This window comes from Suncus etruscus, chromosome 17 (genome assembly GCF_024139225.1).
Source record: "Suncus etruscus isolate mSunEtr1 chromosome 17, mSunEtr1.pri.cur, whole genome shotgun sequence".
In the NCBI taxonomy this organism is placed as follows: domain Eukaryota; kingdom Metazoa; phylum Chordata; class Mammalia; order Eulipotyphla; family Soricidae; genus Suncus; species Suncus etruscus.
This window is the reverse complement of record NC_064864.1, coordinates 71,527,618-71,547,682: the sequence shown is the minus strand read 5'-3', so window position 1 is coordinate 71,547,682 and position 20,065 is coordinate 71,527,618. Positions and strand designations below refer to the sequence as shown.

General features: G+C 50.5%; 1 long non-coding RNA gene across 1 annotated transcript; it reads left to right on the top strand.

Annotated features, from left to right (window-relative positions):
- The first annotated feature begins 3,434 nt into the window (after positions 1 to 3,434).
- Positions 3,435 to 3,980, top strand: LOC126033621 (uncharacterized). Its single transcript, XR_007504472.1, has 2 exons — positions 3,435 to 3,552; positions 3,652 to 3,980. It is a non-coding gene; the product is annotated as an uncharacterized LOC126033621 (long non-coding RNA).
- Positions 3,981 to 20,065: the final 16,085 nt, after the last annotated feature.

Below are 20,065 nucleotides of genomic sequence, written 5' to 3'. Positions count from 1 at the left end.
ATGGCGAATGTCCAGCTTCCAGAGCCTGACCTGAGTTTTGGGCCAGGCTACACCTTGAAGCCTCTGTGTGGCTGGCAGTGAGACCTAAAGTGTTCTTGGTGTTGGTCTATCCAGGTCCAGGCCTGCAAAAGCACTTGCTGCCCGGCATTGGGTAGTGTGTCCTGGGCCCTGTTGAATGTGTAACACTCCCCTCCCCATATACGCACAAACACACAGAAGAGGCTGGGGCAGCTCAGCTCAAGTCTACAGTTGGTCAATGGGATTTTTGCTCTGTGAGGTTTTGTACAGGGACACTCTCCCCAACTCATCCTACCCCGAGCGTTTCAAGCTCTGGATGACCAGCGTATCTCCCTCTCCTTACAGGGCCATTTCAGCCACTCGGCCATGCGATAGGGACTACCAGGAATGAGGAAGAGCACAGTGGGGCCGAGCCTTCCTGTGGTGAGCCTGGATCTGGGGCCCCTGAGGCCGTGGTGTGAAGAGCCTCCAGACTGGCCCCGCGGGGCACCACTGAGATGCATGAGCCCTTCAGAACCTCACTGCCCACTCAAGTGGCCACCCCATGGAACCTTCTCAATGAGGTCTCGCTGCCTGCCCATGTCTGGGCTGTGACCCTCTTCCGCCCCCTTTTCTAATTAAAAGGCTTATTTTTCTACCTTCCCTGACCCAATGCTGCTGCCCATCCTCAGCTGCCTCTAGGCTGCCCTGTCATATGGAGTGAAGCTTGTTTCCTTCAGGCAGCTGGTTTCTTCTCATGGAGAGGAGGTCCCATGGGCACCAGTCTCCTGGTCTCCAGCCCTGTGTGGCTGTTGACATGACCACCACATGGCATGTTCTCAGTACATGGGCATGTTCCACATACACAGACATGTTGCACAGGCACAGGCATGGTCCACACATATGTGTGTTTCACATAAGGCATGTTTGATATACATAGATGTATTCCACACATGTGCTTTACATAGGCCGACATGTTTGATATAACAGGTGATTTCTCAGGCAGGTGTGTTTCACATGCAGGCATATTTTGCACACATGTGCTTCATAAGTCATATACCTATGTACACGTGCATGCCACATGCATGCCACACATGCAGGTATGCTTTATGTACATATGTGGTCTACATAGGTATGTACATGTGGTTGTGTATTCTTCATAGACCTGTGCCTCACTGACATGTTCCACATACACAGGTGTGTTCTACATAGACTGTGTTCCACACAAGAATGTTCCATACATGTGTCACATGCACAGACATGTTCTTTAATACATGTATGGTCCACACACACCATGGCTCAACATACATGTTTCACACATGTAACAAGGTGTTCTATATACATGTGGTCCGCACATGCATGTTTCACATACATGTGTCCCATACAGGTACTCTACATACACAGACATGCACCTGCATACATATGTGTGCCACACATGTACATCACACGTGCAGGTGTGTTTTCTATACATGTATGTTCCATACAAGCATGTTCCACATGCCCATGTGCCATGTGGATGTATATTCTTCATAGACATGTGCCCCACTGTCATGTTCCACATGCACAGGTGTGTTCCCCATACAGGTGTGTTCTACACACATGACATATCCTACCCCACATGTGTCGTCTGCATCAAGGCATCCTGCAGTTCTACATCCTGAGCAGGAAGCAGGTGAGGCGTCTCCCTGCTTGATCACACTGTGATGCTGCCCTGGTCCTGTCGAGTCGTAAATTTTGCTTGTCAGCCTCGAGGAAGATGGTCCTGGGCCCTTGCCTCAGTTTCCACTGTCACCAGTAGGGTTGTGAGAGTACTGGAGGCACTAAGGGCAGCAGAGAGTGCCTGATGCTGTGAACACAGGGACTCTGGAGGTGCCAGTGCCTGGGCAGCCCCAGTTGACTGGCTCCAGGGCCTGTGCACATGTCCTTGTGGACACCACCCGAGATTGTGGTGTTGTGGTGAGTCTGCTGTTGCGAACTTGGCTACATCTGCTTCTGGAAACACCTCCACAGGAATGTCCTCCCCTTCACAGGGACAGCAAGCTGGAGGGTCCCCCCATCTCCCATTTATCTCCAGCCCCTGTCAAGGTGTCTGGGCTGTCTCTGGTGTCCTCCCCAGCTCTCATTGTCCTGCTGAGCCTTGTGCCTTCTACTGCCTGAGACTTGGCCTTTGGTAACAGGATCAGAGAGTAGGCACCTTCAAGAGGAATAAAGAATAAAATCCCTTCATACCCTCATGACCAGGAGATGTGAAGCATCAGATGAGGGACTGCTGGCTCTTTCCTGTCGGCTGTTTGTTATCCCGAAGTGAGTGTGTGGGAGAGGGAAGCCAAGTCCTTTGTGGGCCCGGAGGGTGCACATGGGCACAGCCACTGGAAATTGGGATGTGGGTTTCCTGGAAAGTTTCAGGTGAAACTACCCAAGGGGCCAGAGCAATGACACAATGGGTCACATGTTGCTGACCCAGGCTCGATCGTCAGCATCCCATAGGGTCTCCTGAGTATTGCTTGAACAGAGGATTGCTCATTGATCTCCTGAGGAACTGAGGATTCTGAGTTCAGAGCCAGGAGTAAAGCAGGAATGTTGCTGAAACACACACACACACACACATACACACACACACACACACACACACACACACACTTAAAATCAAGGACCCCACAGACACAGGAATTCAACACACACACACACCCCAAAAGTCAAGGACCCCACAGACACAGGGATTCAACACAACACACACATACACACACCCCCCAAAAGTCTAGGGCCCCACAGACTCAGGGATTCAGCTCAGTTGAAGTACTGTTTCCCTCCTCTGGTTAGTGCATCACAGCTTGTAGTAGCGAGATCTAGAAAGGATGTGTCCATTGCATTGAGGAAAGAAGCTGGGCCTGGAGAGCTATGGAACGGCAGGAGGATGCTTGCCTTGCACTTGTCTGACCTGGGTTCAATCCCCGAGATTCCATGTGATCCCCTGAGCACTACCAGGATTGATCCCTGAGCATAGAGCCAGGAGTAATCTCTGAGTATTGCCAGAAGCAAATCCTAAGCATAGAACCAGAAATAACCTCTAAGTCATGCCAAGGTTTGCCCAAACACTAAAAAATACAAAATAAAAAAAGAACATGGACTGACCCTGTCTCTGAATAGGGGCTACCTCTGAGAATGACCAGGCCCTACTGTGGAGATGGAGTGGAAAGATGCTGACAGGGCCAGGCCCCACACTGGACACAACGTGGACAGATGCCGAGAAATCCTCGAGTCATGTCCCCGCAGACTGCAGACCACATTTAGGTCAGCTTGCAGGGAAGGGGGCTGGGGAACAGCCACGGCTCTGATGGGGGCAGCACCCCTTACCAGGATTGGACAGATAGACACAAAATGGAGTGAAACCGCAGCTTCCACCAGACCCACCACCCCGTCACCCCCCATGGCTTTTCCTAGAGCCGGACCCTTGAGCGGGCACTTTCCCGCTGACTCTGGAGAGCCTGTACCAAGGTGGGTGCTGGGTCCTGCCTGCTGCCCGCTGCCTCCTGACAGCAAAGAATTAAAGACTTGGTAGGTAGGAAGCAATTGTGGAGGGTGGAAGTTTCTGGCCAGGCAAATAAATTGGATTTAAGTATATTACAGTCATAATCTTTCTCTGCCTCTCTCCAGACGGGCCCTGTCCACGGGCGAATGAGGATGTGCTGAAGACAAAGCGCGGCCTGGGGGAGCAGCCTGCAGGAATCTGGGTTTCCAATAACGTCAGACAATAAAGCTTAGGCCTAACCTGCCGCAATATGGTGCAAGTCTAAAGAGCTTAGCTGCTAATAAAGGAAGGGCGGCCCTCGGATTCCAGGCTGCGGACCCCAGAAGGACACTTCGTAAAGATCAGGATGGGTTAGTGGGGATCACGGGGGCTCGCCGGCCCTTGTTGACCGATTGTCTGACAGTTGTCACCTGTGGGTCTGATATTAATAAGTCCCGCCTTGATTTCCTTGGGGCATTTTTGTCCCTGTAATTGCTTCTCGGCACTGACCCCTCTCTGGGCGCTACAGTTGCCAGGGCCAGGCCCTGCCCTTCCTCTTTCTGAGTGAGGTACGTCCGGCGGCTAAAGAGGGTTCGGGGGGAGTTGGGTCCTCAATGCCAGGACCAGGCAAGGGCACAACAGCTAAGGGGGCTTTACAAGACCATTTCGTGCACATGGTTTGATACCGAGAGATCCACTCACAGTACATGTACATATGCATATGCGCACATACATGTGTGTATGCGCATGTGCTCACACAGATGCAGACATGTCCACATATGGTTTGACACTTGTGTATACACACACCCACAGAAACACACAGATGTGCGCACACTGCCACTCCTTCCTGGGGACTGCAGGACGTTGTTGGGAGGGGAAATTCTTGACCACCAGATGCCCCTGCACCCTTTAAACTGGAACCCTGCAGCCTGTCACCCTGTAGCTTGTCACCTTTCCTGGGCAAAGGGGCTCTGCATCTCCTCCCATGTCTCCTGCTAGCAGCAGCACCCAGATTCAGCCACTTCAGGGCCCCACGGTCCTCCCTCCCCTTCCTGATTCCCTCCTCTTCCCTTCCATCTTTCCTCCTCCTTATTTTTTTCTTCCTTCCTCCCTCCCACTTTCCCTCCTTCACACCTCCTCCCCACCTATCCCTTCCTTCTTCCCTCTTCCCCTTCCCTTCTAGTCCTCCCCCTCTTCTAACTACCCTGGGGAATTCTGTAAAGTACAGTCCCAGATTCCTGGACTGGACTTCACAAGTTTCCATTCAAGTCAGTGTCTGGAGTGACAGAGGGGCCAGTGGAGACTCCTGGAGGCTCTGTGGACATCCCTGAAGGTCGATCCCCAGAATACCGACCTATGTCCCTGAGGCCCCACATTAGCCTCTAGTCTCCTCATGCCCTGGGTCCTTCCCCTCCCCTTTCAGTTTTTCCTGAGGAAATATGCTTTTAGGCATACTCCAGGTAGCTTAGCTACAGAGACTGGCCGAAGCTAAGGAACCATCATCTTCCACCAAGCCCATTCATCCCTGGCATCGATGAATCCAGAGTGTCTTAATCTCCTGGTCCCCATTTCTGGTTTCAGGAACTGACTGGAAATCTCTAGACATTTAGAGTCAAGAATATGTGGCCCATTTCAGGAGGAGGATCCACTGAGAACAGCTCTGAAATATCCCCAAGATGTTAGAGGTAGAAACGAGGAGTCAAACGACCCACTGAACTGTCTTAGGGAAGTAAAGTAGGGTATCACAGCGGTGAGTGAACAGGGAAGACAGCAGCAAATAAACTGAATTAGGAGAGGAAGAAACAGGAATCCTAGAACTGATCAAAACAAGATGTGCAGTTGCTGACTCAGTGGCTTGTCTACTGGCTGGTGCATAATGAGACAAAAGTGAACTTGAAGGAATGTGGGTGTTGATGATCCGTCGGGGAAAACGTCAAAAGGTTGAAGGGTGACTTCAAGTTCCGGGATCAGGGGAGGTCTTAACGAGTCACTTCAAACCTAACAAGTCACTTCAGACCTGAAGAGTCACTTCAGGCCTAGGTGAAGGGACTGGGATTTGGGCAGGCAAAAGGGAGAGGGTCTGGGAATTTTTTAGCCTGGTGAAACAGGGCACTAGATTTCCAGTGAGCTCGGTGAACACCAGAGGGAATAAATGGAAATAAAGCTACGTTTGAGCATCATCATCAAAGTCCTTAAAAGACAAAGGACCAGGGGCCGGAGAGATAGCATGGAGGTAAGGCGTTTGCCTTTCATGCAGGAGGTCAACGGTTCGAATCCCGGCGTCCCATATGGTCCCCCGTGCCTGCCAGGAGCAATTTCTGAGCCTGGAGCCAGGAATAAACCCTGAGCACTGCCGGGTGTGACCCAAAAACCAAAAAAAAAAAAAAAAAAAAAAAGACAAAGGACCAGAGAGGTAGCAAAGTAGGTGAGGTGCTTGCCCCCTTATGCCTGTCTGGATGCGAGCCTTGGCACGACATAGGGTGCCTTGAGCTTTGACAGGAGGGGCTCTTGTGCACGGAGTCAGGAATAAGCTCTGAGCATTGCTGAGTGTGGTCCAGAAACAAAAAGATCATTAAAGCACTTTGTAGTGAGATGATTGAGACTTACTGTATAGTCTTATTAAAGGCTATAGGTGATCTAGAGAATATAGAATTTTATTTTATTTTTAAATTTTTTGGTTTTGTTTTATACCCAGTGGCACTCGGGTTACTCCTGGCTCTGTACTCAAGAATCACTCCTGATGCTAATGAGTGCTTGCAATTGTAATTGGTGGAAAACCTGTAACACCCCCTGACGTATTTCAGCCCTTAAAAGCTGATCTCCCCGGCAATAAACCCCTTTTGAACAGCAAAAAAAAAAAAAAAAAAAAAAAAAAAAGAATCACTCCTACAAGGGACCCTATGGGATACCAGAGATCAAACTGGGTTGGCCACTACAAGAAAAATGCCCTCCATGCTGTGCTATTGCTCTAGCCCCAGGACAGAGAATTTAAAGAGAGGACAGACAGAGACTATTTAGGAAATATGAGACTGTGTAGGGGCTGTACAAAGGCTATAGGAGACAGAGACGATCTGGGACCCATATGAGCTGTATAAACTAGAGAGAAGATAGACTGTCTAGGGATGGTCAGGACTGCCCATCTCATATGAGTGGACAGAAGGATAGAGACCACGAGTCTGCCTGCAGACCATCCACTGCCCCTGGAGGCAGGTGAGTGGCCTACAGCCAATGTCTCTGCAGAAACTGGCAACAGGAAGAAATGGACACGTTTCTATAGTGTGGGAAATAAGGTTTTTTTTGTTTTGTTTTTGTTTGTTCTTGGGCCACACCCGGTGGTGCTCAGGGGTTACTCCTGGCTGTCTGCTCAGAAATAGCTCCTGGCAGGCACAGGGGACCATATGGGACACATGGATCGAACCAACCACCTTTGGTCCTGGATTGGCTGCTTGCAAGGCACACGCCGCTGTGCTATCTCTCCGGGCCCAATAACAAGTTTTTAAATGTGTTTTAGGTCCACATTGGCAGTGTCGAGGGCTTTCAACTGGATCTGTGCTCAGGGATCACTCCTAGTGATCAGGGAACCATATGGAACACTGAGGGTTTGCCCCTGATTGGCTGCCTGACAGCCTAGAGCCCTCCCCTTCATACTATCTCTCTGGCCTGAGTAGTTCTTTACAAAAGAGAGCCCTGGGGGACATGGGCTATAGCTGAGATGTAAAAATAACCAAATGTTTTACCTAACTCTCTGGAGCATGAAGGACAGGGAAGGGAGTGTGACACACACAACCCAAGCTGTCAGCTGTTGTATTTTACACTTGATGTTACACAGGTCACTTGGAGCTGGGCTCAAAAGTCACCTGGTTTGTTAAGAACATTTTAATCCCAAAGCAATCACAATGTCAAGAGATCTGGTGAGACCAGGTAAGTTAGCTAAAATGGAATTTTAAAATATTCAAATAGGAAGATAACTCAGCAGGGTGGAATTGTTTTGCTCCCCAGAACCTCTTAACAAGGTCCTGGGGATGTCTGGTGTGTCCCTAAGTGCCTCCTCTGTCCCAACAGGTCCGAGCATTGCCAGCTGTGGCCTCTCTTAAAAACTTCTAGTGTTAGAAGATAAAAAATGTATAATCCAGGGGCCAGAAAGATAGCACAATGGTAGACCGTTGGCCTTGCAAGCAGCTGATCCAGGATGAATGGTGGTTCAAATCCCGGCATCCCATATGGTCCCCTGATCCTGCTAGGAGCTATTTCTGAGCGCAGAGCCAGGAGTAACCCCTGAGCACTGCCGGGTGTGATCCCCCCCAAAAAATAAAAAACGTATAATTTGGATTCACAACTGAGAATATATTCATATTAAGCGCATTACTAAACACACTAAAGTTGGTAAACAAGAACATTTTACTAGGCATATTTTTCCCTAAGAACTGAAATCATGATGCATTAAGTCTAGGAGCTGTTTGAAATGTTACTTTAAAACGGTTACTTCAGGAATAAATAATCAGGTAGACTGAATGTAAATAAACCAAGAAGATGCAACATATGATTTGTGAATACAAGAAGTGGTTCAGGAAGTGACTCCCGTGAATGAAGTCAGCCCTTGGTAAGCCCTGCTGGGAGCAGCTGTCGAGGCTGAGGCTGAGAGTAGCTGACTCTCCTGCATCTAAACTGTCCCCAGGTGATGACTCTTCTGCCATGGGGGAAATGAGGGGCTCCCACAGGCCCTGAAATCTGGGGGTTTCTTGGGAGGCCCCTATGATCCTTACCCAGCGGCATATCTGTTCCCATGAGGAATGGAAAGGGGCTCTGGTCTGCCCTGTGGGTCTCTGCCATCCCTCTGGAAGACCTGGAAGTGAGACCTAGCCATTGGGGCTGAGGGTCCACACAGTGGTGGTGGGGTCCCATCACTGCATGACAGTGGGACTGATGCTGCACTGACTTGGCTCAGTGCTGGACACCGTCAGGAGGAGCCAGTGAGTGTGGCCTCTCTGTGTGGGCACCCAAGCTGTCCTGTCCTGGCAGCTGCACCCACTGCCTAACCACCCCACTCTTCAGAGAGTACAGACAGCCTCTGAGCTCCACAAAGCGAGAGCAGAAGACATGTGTCTCAGCCTTGCTCCACAGTGGGCAGGAGTCTTATACCCAAGACCTGGATTTGTGGCCATGAGGGGGTGGAGAGGCAGCTGGAAACCACAGCAAGTGGTGGGGGGAAGAGGAGCCTGTATGGGAAATATGTGTCAGGAAACCGACAATGGGCACCCCAGTAGCTGGGCCCTCCTGAATATGTCCGCCCAACCTCAGTGCCCACATCCATCGCTGGGCCCTGGCCCCCACAGGGGACTCAGGATTTCCTTTTTATTTGGGTCACACCCAGAAGTGCTCAGAGTTTGCTCCTGGCTCTATGCTCAGGAATCACTCCTGGCAGGCTTGGGGAACCGTATGGGATGCCAGGAATTGAACCCAGGTCAGTCATGTGCAAGGAAAATGCCCTCCCTACTGTGCTCTCACTCTGACCCAAGGACTCGGGCCCCTTTGTAGCATGTTCTGGCGTCTGTAACAGCTTGAGGTCTCCCGCAGCTCAGATGGGGCGATCCAGGCCTTACACCCTCTCTGCTGGGTGTGTGTGTGTGTGGGGGGGGTATTGACAGGATTGGCCCATGAGCCAGACCCTGTAGTTGTATGGCTGTATCTGAGCTCAGAACTGACCTTGGTGCGAGTGAGGGCAGGGGCTATGGGAGGAGTAGTGTGGGTGTCCCAGGGACCGATGAGTTTTAGAGGACCGGGAGGAGCCCAGAAGGCATAGGCAGAGAAAGTCTGTGCTGGAGAGCAGCTTACTACCCAGAGAAAGCAAACAAGGTCGAGAGAAACATTAGGTGCTGGCCAGGCCCAGGGTTTCTCCCAGTGTCTCCTGACCCCTGAGCACTACTAGGTGCCTGGAAGTCTCTGAGTAAAATAATTGAATAAAAATCTGCAAGAGCAGAACAGAGTTGAGGGCAGCCAGGCCTGTAGGCTTATATCCTTGGAGACTTCTCAGGGGCCTCTGCTATGGTCTTAGGTTCAGTCGTACAGGTGACCCACTTCCTCAGGGGTTACCCTAGTCCTCCTGTCCATGCAGGAAAGGGGGAGGAGCAGAGCAGGGTTCAGTCTAGTGCTGGGGCACCTGGGTGGGCCATATGGCCCAGCAGCCCTGTGACATGTTTTCAGGGAAACACTGGCTGGGGGACATGCGGGGGTTCATGACCTCATACCTTAGGCACCTTGGGGCTCTCTGTAGTAGTTTCCTAAAGGTCTTGGATTTTTTTTTGTGTGTGTGTGTGTGGTTTTTGGGTCACACCCGGCAGTGCTCAGGGGTTATTCCTGGCTCCAGGCTCAGAAATTGCTCCTGGCAGGCATGGGGGACCATGTGGGACACCAGGATTCGAACTGATGACCTCCTGCATGAAAGGCAAATGCCTTACCTCCATGCTATCTCTCCGGCCCCAAAGGTCTTGGATCTTACATGGGTGTAGAGGCCAGCATCAGCCCTGGGAGAGGAAAATCCCACTTCTTGAATATTCTGCCAGGCTTTGGGGGGGTCAAGTTTGGTGGCTGGGTCTCAGGCAGGCTGGAGCAATAGCACAATGGTAGGGCATTTGCCTTGTATTCATTCAACCCAGGACAGATCAGGGTTTCATCCCCAGTGTCCCATATAAGCTTGCCAGGAGAGATTTCTGAGTGCAGAGCCAGGAGTAACTGTCGAGTGCTGTGGGTGGGGCCCACCTCCCAAAAACATTTCCTTGCTACCCGAGGTCTTTATTGGGAAGGGAAAGACTACCTCATTGGGTAAAAGATCAATCCAGAGGTACTACCAGTCCATGAGTGAAAGCACCAGCAAGAATTATCCTGAACAGAATGAAAACTGGTTACTCCAATAGAGCTGTTCTGGAGCTCATCGCCTAGGCATGGGAGGCGTCTGTCAGCAGCGTCAAGCCTAGCTGGCACAGTCCTTGGTGCCCAGCATCGGCGGGGGTCCCTCTGCCCTGGCCTCCCGTGGACCCGGATGCTCCTGCCTGTCTCTCTGAGGCTCGTGGGTTCTGTGGGGCTCCACTAGGGTGACCCACACTGGATTGATGGGTAGGGCCTGGGATCTTGGGCATGGGCACATCAGGGTCTCCTGCATGGGTGATGCTCCAGAGGTTTGAGCTAACAAGGCAGCCAGGCATCTCCTTCGACGACAGCTGTGCTCCTTCCTCCCCTTGCACCCAGCCCTGCCTGGCGCCTAGAGGCTGGAACCACGGCTTCTCTTCTCCAAAAGGGTTTCAAGCTCAGCAGTTGGGTGGGGAGCCGAACACAGAGTAATGAGGTCGGAACGCCAGCGCCGTTCATGTAATGAATTTTGTATTAAGATATAACCAAGCTGCATTTGCATTTCAGAGTGCTGTTGAATACTTAATGAGCAGAATGCAGAGGACGTGGAGTGCTGCTGAGGCATGTGATACCCCGTACCAGGAGAGTCGCCCTGACAGCCAAGTCCTCCTGAAGGCAGGGTTCTGGGGCGAGGCAGCCAGGCCTTTGCTGGATGGGGACCAAACTCTCCAGGAGATAGGCTCCCATGCCAGGATGGGCGGCTATGCCAGGAGTCATGCAAGACACCGACCACCACTGCCACCTGTCACCCCTCTTTATCAGCACTAGGGAAGAGTTTGCCCCCTAGGGCCAGAGTTATAGCATAGTAGGGAGGGCTTTTGCTTTGCACGCAGTTGACCTGAGTTCATGCCAGGCATTTCATACATAGTCCCACATCCCAGGCTGCCAGGAGTGATTCCTGAGCACAGAGCCAGAAGGAACCCTTAAGTACTGCTGGGTGTGGCCCAAAACAAAACAAAACAAAACATATAACAGCAACAACAAAAAAGAGTTCTTCCCTAGAAGAGAAGCTTCGAGAAGGCTAGCAAATGGCTGCAGGAAGTTGGACCAAAGCTGCCGATCCCCAGTCTTAAATGTGGTGCCCCTGGGCTGCTACAGGTACCCAGAGAGACTACCAGAAGCACTTGAAGGGCTGTTCCTGCCAGCAAGGATGTCTTGTGCAGGCACGTGGGCCTGGCACCAGGGCACCAAGAGGCACAAGAGGCACCAGGGGCACTGAGTGATGAGGCAGCAGTGCCAGTCTCATAAAGGGAGGGAGAACCCCCCATTTGCTGGGAAGCACCTGGTGTCCCCACAGCCCCCCCAGCAGTCTTTTTTCTTAGTTCTTAAGAAGTATGTAGGTAATTAAAATTTTTTTATTATTTTTTTTAACTGAAAACCAACTACAAACATGTTTATAGTCATGGTGCTTAAACAAAGAAACTATTTTAAGAAAATAAATTAAAAATAAATCTTCTGTCCATTTGTGTGTGTGTGTGTGTGTGTGTGTGTGTGTGTGTGTGTGTGTGTGTGTGTGTGTGTGGTTTCTGGGTCACACTCGGCAGTGCTCAGGAGTTATTCCTGGCTCCAGGCTCAGAAATTGCTCCTGGCAGGCACAGGGGACCATATGGGATGCCGGGATTCGAACCGATGACCTCCTGCATGAAAGGCAAACGCCTTACCTCCATGCTATCTCTCTGGCCCCTTCAGTCCATTTTCTTTCTTTTTTCTTCTTTTCTTTTTCTTTTCTTCTTTCTCTTATTCTTCTTCCTCCTCTTTTACTTCCTCCTCTTCTTTTTCTTTCTCCTCTATTTTCTTCTTTCTTTCTTCTTCCCCTTCTTCCTCTTTTTTGTCTTATTTTTCTTGTCTTCTTTTCCTTCTTCCTCTTCTTTTTCTTCTTCCTCTCTCCTCCTCTTTTTCTTCTTCCTCCTTTTATTCTTCCTCTCTTCCTCCTCTTCTTTTTCTTCTTCCTTTTTCTTTTTATTCTTCTTCCTCTTCTTCTTCTTCTACTTTATGGTTTTTGGGTCACACCCGGCAGTGCTCAGGGGTTATTCCTGGCTCTAGGCTCAGAAATTACTCCTGGCAGGCACGGGGGACCATATGGGATGCCGGGATTCGAACCGATGACCTCCTGCATGAAAGGCAAACGCCTTACCTCCATGCTATCTCTCCAGCCCCTCTTCTTCTTCTTCTTCTTCTTCTTCTTCTTCTTCTTCTTCTTCTTCTTCTTCTTCTTCTTCTTCTTCTTCTTCTTCTTCTTCTTCTTCCTTTTCTTCTCCTCCTCCTTCCTCTTCCTCCTCCTTTTCCTCTTCTCACTCTTCCTCCAACTCTTCTTAATCTCTTTCTGGGTCTCTGGGATTCCAATGATTCCTATGTTGTTTCTGTTGAATTTATCAGAGACTTCTATTTTCTTTTTTTGGTTTTTGAGTCACACCAGCAGCGCTCAGGGGTTACTCCTGGCTCTAGGCTCAGATATTGCTCCTGGCAGCCTTGGGGGACCATATGAGATGCCGGGATTCAAACCACCATTCTTTTGCATGCAAGGCAAACACCTTATCTTCATGCTATCTCTCTGGCCCCAGAGACTTCTATTTTCATCTGTTCACATTTTTGAGTAGTTTATTCATTGTTTGATCATTTGCTTTAAGGTATTTTTCTAATCTCTTCTGCAGTATGGAGTTGTTCTGCTTCTCATCCTCTGGGTCACTGACTCCATCCTTAGCTTGCTCTTTTGGAGAGGCTTTTCATTGAGGTGTTCATTTCATCTACCAAGATTTTTAGACCTCTTATTTCAGTTGTAAGTTCTATCATTATGATCTGTCCAGCTTGATCTATGCTTGCTTTGAGATCTTTGAGCATCTTCCATATTAATAATCTAAACTCCTTATTTGAGAGGCTAATAAATAGTTGGTACTTTTCAGGTCATCTTCATTTTCTATGTGTGGTGTTGTCCTGCATTGTTTCCCCATTGCAACACTTGTATAGTGGTTTTTCCTATGTGCTGTGAGGGGGTTCATAGGTTAGAAGATGCGTGTAGCCTAGGAGCAAAGCGGAGTGGTTGCGCTTCTATGGCTCCACCTTATTGGGTGGGGTCCTTACTGGGTTTGGGCTCCGGAGATTGTGTTCGATGGTGTCTTCTTGGCTGTCTTGTTCAGGAAAGCCACCATTGCAGTCTTGAAGTGGGAGAGTCCCTCTGCCTGCTGAGCCCAGGCCTGCGTGGGTGGGTGAGCAGAGGGGTGAGGTGGGGGGGCTTCCCCTACATCCTCACAGGCTGGAGTATGGGCCTGAGTCTTTGTGTCCCCTTTTCCCACTGTGCATCCTGAAGCAGTATCTCAAGCCCTCCATACTTCAGTTTCCCCCGCCCCAAACTCTTGTGATCCCATGGGCAGATTCTGTGAGTTTATTTTGCCCAGATGCAATCAAGGGATTGTGTTAGGTTTGCCACATTCTGGGGCCTCTGCCAAAGTCACTGGTTCCAGGACTTGTTGGGCAAACTCTCCTCACCCGGCACTATCACAGAGACGAGCTGCGAGGAGGCGCAGGGACAGACAGTGCAACCCTGTCAGCGCCCCAGGCCCTTGCCACCCTAACTCTCTGCCTGCAAAGGGTAAAGTAGCCCAAATCAAAGGAAAGTGGAAATGGAGCCCCGGAGCTGTCTGACTCCAGTTTACCCTCTCTAGAGTAGTGCTCTCTAGGGCCATGACAGCAGTGAGGACACAGTCCTGGAGAGGCTCTGTCAGGAGGGACCTGTGCTTCTTGCTCGGGGACTTCTTGGCAGTGTCCTGGGGGCCTGGTTATCGTTGGCCAGCTGTTTGGCTATGTGAGGGTCTCCTCCCCTAAATGTGGCCCTGCACTAGCACATCAGCCTTCTTCCCAGACTTCATTCCTGACCACTTCTGTCACTGCTTTGTCTATAGAAAATCCCAATAATGCCCCTGTTTTGGGCTGGTCAGTGGGTGACTTGGAGGGAGTCCAGGGCTGGGGGCCCAGTGTGCACTGAGTGGGCTTTTGTTCTGAAGCATCTGAAGATTCTGCACATATGCATTTGCTGTCAGGGCTCAGGTCACCCCTTGAGGGGTGCCAGGGACCCTCCAGACTCACCTTGCTCTCACTGGGCACCAGCTTGGAAGTGGTACATGAGCTCAGGGTGCCAGGAGCTCGCAGCCCGTCGTGCATGCGGGGAAAGGGCTCCCTCGTGGCGTTGGTCCTGGCAGTGAGACTTTCACACACACAGACTTGCTCTCCGCATAGCAGGGAAACCATGAAATTGGGTATAAAATCAAAGTCTCCCAATGAGCCGTTTGTTTTGTTAAGTAGAATGTGATTCTCCTCCGGGAAGCCGCACACGCTGGGGCTGCCATGATTCCAGGAATCAAACTCTTGTTCGAATTTGGACAGAGCCTGGGTGTCTGGTTGGCCCAGCTGCTTCCTCTATGGTTAGCTGGAAAGAGCCCCTACCATGGTCCGAACCCCATGGTTGGGACCCCAGTTGGCCAGTGAAATTCCAGCCCCCGGTAGAGCCTGGCTGTAGTCACAACTGCTCACCACAGAGAAATGGAAACTGTAGCGGTCAGGAGAGACCACTACATGGTCACCACAGGGATGATGGGGTCTCGGTGGTCAGGAGAGTTCAGCCACTGAATCCCACAGCAGGACCCAGTGGAGTCACAGCACCAACCTGGGTTACCTACCCTCGCCCCTCAATCATGCAGAACTTGTATTCACCTCCATAGCTGAGTCAAGGGCCAGGACCTCACGCAATGCCATGTGGGGAGGACAGGGATGTTCCTCATCAGAGGACCCATGAATTTGATCCACAGCTTTGGGGGGGGGTTATCTCAAGCTCAGAGCACCTTCCCAACCTCCCTTATACATATTCTTCTCCTCTCCACTTCCCTTACCCCCTTTCCTACCTCCTTCCATCTTCTCTCCCTCTTTCAGTTTTATAGCCTCATCTCAGTTTGTGGTTTAATTCAACTATGCCTGATTTCTCCTTTGGTGACATACTTCATATCCTTTTCCTTTGGGTTTATCTAGTTGTGCTCAGGGATCACTCTTGGAGGAGCTCAGGGGCCACCCACAATGGTGGGAATTGAGCCAGGCAGGCCAGGCACATTCTAGCATCTGACCCTCTGCACTATTTCTTTCTCTCTATTGCACAGCCTAGAGAATTGCACCTTAGGGTGGCATGACACTCCTTCCTGTTCCAAGTTAGCTGCAGTGCTCAGAGCATGAAGGATGCAGAAACTGGGCACGGGGCTGTGAGGGGGCTGGTGTGCTAGTTCAGAGGGGCTAGGTAAGAACCTCCACATTTACTCGAATCCTGAATCTGGAACTGGGTCTTTCTGGTCACTTCTCATATTCTTTGGGGAGGGGGGGTCATACCTGGTGGTGCTCAGGAGATATCCCTGCCTCTGCACTCAAAAAATTACCCCTGGCAGGCTCAGGGGCCCTATGGGATGCTGGAGATTGAATCCGGGTTGGCTGTGTGAAGCCAAGCACCCTTCCTACTGTGCTGTCACTCTGGCCCCTCTTGCTGATTCTTGTGAGGCTTTTGAGGTCTCAGATCCATCACTCCTGTTCTCAACTCCCAGAAGGAAGGACATCAAGTAGTTGCAGGTTGGATGTGGGTCTAAAAGCCACATGGGAGGGGACATGGCTATACACATGTGACAGCAGGGGCTTGGGTCATGCCCCAGAGTTCAGAGGCCCGTGGTAAGTCCATGTCAGCCAGCAGGTACCCAGGAAGTCACTAGCTTGGTCTAGGTCTACTTTGGGCCTTCCCATAGGAAAAGGCATCAGAAGTAGGGGCTGGGGGTTGTATTGAGTTGAGAGAGGGCATTGACCCAGGGCCAGAGGCTATGGCCCAGAACACATGACCTCAGGGACAGAGGCTGAAGACACTGGAAGCTGCAGAGGCAAAAAAGAGAGAGAGGAGGGAGAGAGAGGGAGAGAGGAGAGAGAGAGAGAGAGAGAGAGAGAGAGAGAGAGAGAGAGAGAGAGAGAGAGAGAGAGAGAGAGAGAATGTATGTGTCCACGCATCGTCCTCAGCCCAAGGGTAGGCTGTGGGACATCTAGACAGGAAGGACAGTGGGCCGTGACTCTAGGCCTGTCCAGTGGTTCTTCTCTGATCCAGCAGCATCAGTCTTCTCCTGACCAGCGCTGACGACCACGGGAGTGAGTCTGTTGTGGTGGTGATGCCGGTCACGGCTCCAGTCGCTGACAGCCGCTGCCCTTTATCAAGACCTTTGATATTTCATTCAAATTTTTTCTGGAGACATCGCCTCAACAAATGTGAGCTCTCTGACTCTGCCTGATTCTCTCTAGCTTGTTTCCCCTCATACTTTTCTGCCTTTCTTGTGGTTTATCTGAGCAGGAATGGGCGCCGTAATGTGATAGTCCTACAAGATGTCTTCATTGGCCCCATCTTGGAAAGACTTTTGATGGGTCCAGACTTCTGGCTGAAAGAGCTTTGCCAGCACTTAGAATCATTTCAGCTCTTCTTCTTTGGGGATTCTGAAGAGAACCCCATCTCATAAAGAGGATTTTTAGGATTTTTTTTCCTGCTGAGACCATGTCTCCTCTCTGTCCTCCACTTCCAACTTTGTTTTCCGAGGTTGGACTTGTTGAACTCTGAATTGATTTCTTGGCACTTAATCTCTCAAGGTTCATGCATTTGCCCCCATCCCAATTTTTTTTTCAGTGTTTTGGGTCATACCTAGTGTGCTTAAAGCTTACTTTTCTCTGTCTTCTCTGTGCTTCCCTGTAGGACTTGAGGAACCCTATGTAGTGTTGGGGTTTAAACCGAGGTTCAAGACAAGCAAGACAAACACCTTCTCCACTGTACTGTCTCCCCAGCCCCACTTATCAAGTTTAGGGTTTTATTTTATTTTATATTTTTGCCCAACTTGGCAAGTTTTAGGTCTTGGTTTTCCTGCATACATTGTAGCCCTGTCTTCTTCCTCCAGGTCCTGGTATGTGACCAGACAAATGTCAGGCCTTCTGCTATAATTCTTCACATCCCTGGGCTCTGTTCATTGATAGAGTCTGTCTAAAGTTGGAGCCTCTGGATCTCGGTTTCTCTGACCAGATCTTGCAATAGGCTCCATCCAAGGGGGTCACTGCTGCGCCTCTGCAAGTGTTCATTTCTGAACTGTCCACCGGAACCTTCCATATTTTCTCATTTCTTTGCTGAACCTTCACCTCTCCCTGCAATTCCTGTTTCCTTTCCTCCTAGGCATGTGCAGAGCTGCTTGTTTAGCATTTGTAGTAGCTGCTTTTAGTTCTCCCACTGCGGTGCTGGGTCTCCCTAGAAGCTGGACAGGCTACCTGTGACCACAGCTCTATCCTCCCACCTCCAGGCTAAGCTTCTACCAGCTTCAGATCTCACCCATGGAGGCTCATTAGCATATAAATAGCACCCATTAAATTTCTCCCAGATGTGGTCCCTGCACACAAGGCCTTGCTCTTCAGCTGACCTCAGGTTCCCTCCAAGGATAGAGTCTGCCCCTTGGGGTGCATTGGGTGTGCCCATCCCTGTGGGCATTCTGTCTCTGCCTAGAGCTGCGTTACTCATGTGTGGGATGACCTTGGAGCTAAGAGGGGTCCCCCAGCTGGGGTGCAAGAATAACATATGGGGGGGGAGTCTCAGCAGCAGGAAGTGGTTGGAAAACAGCTGGGGTGAAGTCACAAAGTTTGTCTCCAGCCAGCAGGGTTGAGCCCCCAGAAAGCCAGAGCTACTAAGGGTTGGACTTCTCAAAAGGCATAGGCAGGGACCTGGGAAGCCCTTCGGGGCGTATCCATGTACATGTGCGCTGATGCCCATGTCCTGGGCTGGGTGTTGAGACCCATGTCCAGGAAGCACTTAGGTGGTGAGACCTGGAGCCTGGGAACTCCTTGAGTTTTACAGGGTTTTCTGGGTTTGAAGCCTGAGTTTGGCACCTGCCAGTTTCCACAGTGGACAAGGCTGCTCCTGCAGCCACTCCAACTGGAGGGAGCTCTGTGGCTCCATCATCCTTCCTCTCTCCTTTGCTGCTTCCTCCTCAGACCTCATTGGCTGTGAGTGTGGCAAGGCCCACAGCATATGGGCAATACAGAAATCAGAATAAATATTGACATAGGTCTGGGCATCAGTGATGAGCACGGGCATTTCTAGGTGAGTGGCTAGGGCTGGAATGTGTCTGTGTGGCCAGGGATGGAGAAAGTATATGGTGCTAGGATGGAGGTCCAGGCCCTCAGCTCTGTCCAAATCCTCCCAACACTCTCTCTACTGCTTCAGCTCCCTCCTTCCATGCAGTCTACAGCTCCACATGGCCAGGGCTGTACTCATCACACAGTACTCCCAACAGGTGAAGGGCTGAAGTGAGGCCATGTCTCCTTTTATGGATGGGCCTGTGCTTTCCCTGGGGTGACCAGAACAGAGTACCTGCATCCCTGTGGGGAGGGGTCTATGGAGAGGTGGGTCCTCCCCATGCAGCCTTGCCAGCCCCTTACAGCTGCTGACCATTCCTCTCCCTGACTCTGGTCAGGATTCTTCAGGACTGGTCTGAATGCTGCCATCTATCCCCTCCTTAATGTTGCATTGAATAAGTCCTTGTGTGACTGTTATCAGGTACAGGCTTAGTGGGAAGCAGGGAGGAGAGTCTCAGAATCTCTCTGGAGCTGGGATGTGACTTGGGGAGAGCATGCACTTGCCTAGGTGGACTGGGGCTGGTATAAGGCAAACACTAGGTATAAAAAAAGGAATTTTGGGGAAATTTTGGCCATACCTGGCAATGCTCAAGGCTTACTTCTGGTTCTGTGTTCAAGGATCATTTGTGGTGGTGCTATAAGGATCCTCTAGGGATCAAACCAGGGTCAGCTGCATGAAAAGCAAACACTTTGCCTGCTCTCCTATAGCTCTGGCCATTCAAAGTAAAAATTCCACATGAGGGCCAGAGCAATAGCACAGGGGAAGGGCATTTGCCTTATATGCAGCTGACCCAGGTACAATCCCTAGCATCTGTTATGAGCCTGCCAGGAGTGATTTCTGAGTGCAAGAGCCAGGGATGTGACATGAGCCAATTAAATACCCACTTCTGGGTATTTATTTTATTTTATTTTATTTATTTATTTTTGGTTTTTGGGTCACACCCGGCAGCACTCAGGGGTTACTCCTGGCTCTCTATGCTCAGAAATCACTCCTGGCAGGCTCGGGGAACCATATGGGTGCCGGGATTTGAGCCAATGACCTTCTGCATGAAAGGCAAATGCCTTACCTCCATGCTATCTCTCCGGCCCCACTTCTGGGTATTTAAGCAAAGAATATAAGTAAGGAGTTCCAAGAAATATGTCACTATATTTATATCATCGTTATGTATAATGGTCAAGCTGGACACATGTTTAAATGCCCATTGACAGAAGAATGGAAAAGGCAGATAGGGTCTAACATGCCTGGTATACAACTCAGACAAAATCCTGGGGCCAGAATGATAACACAGTGGAGAGGTCATTTGCTTTACATGTGCCCGACCCGGGTTCGATTCCTGGCATCCCATATGGTCCCATGAACTTGCTAGGAGCGATTTCTGAGTGCAGAGCTAGAAGTAACTTCTGAGAGCAGCTGGAAAATAAAAAAAAAAAAAGTGGGGGGCGGAGAGATAGCATGGAGGCAAGGCATTTGCCTTGCATGCAGAAGGT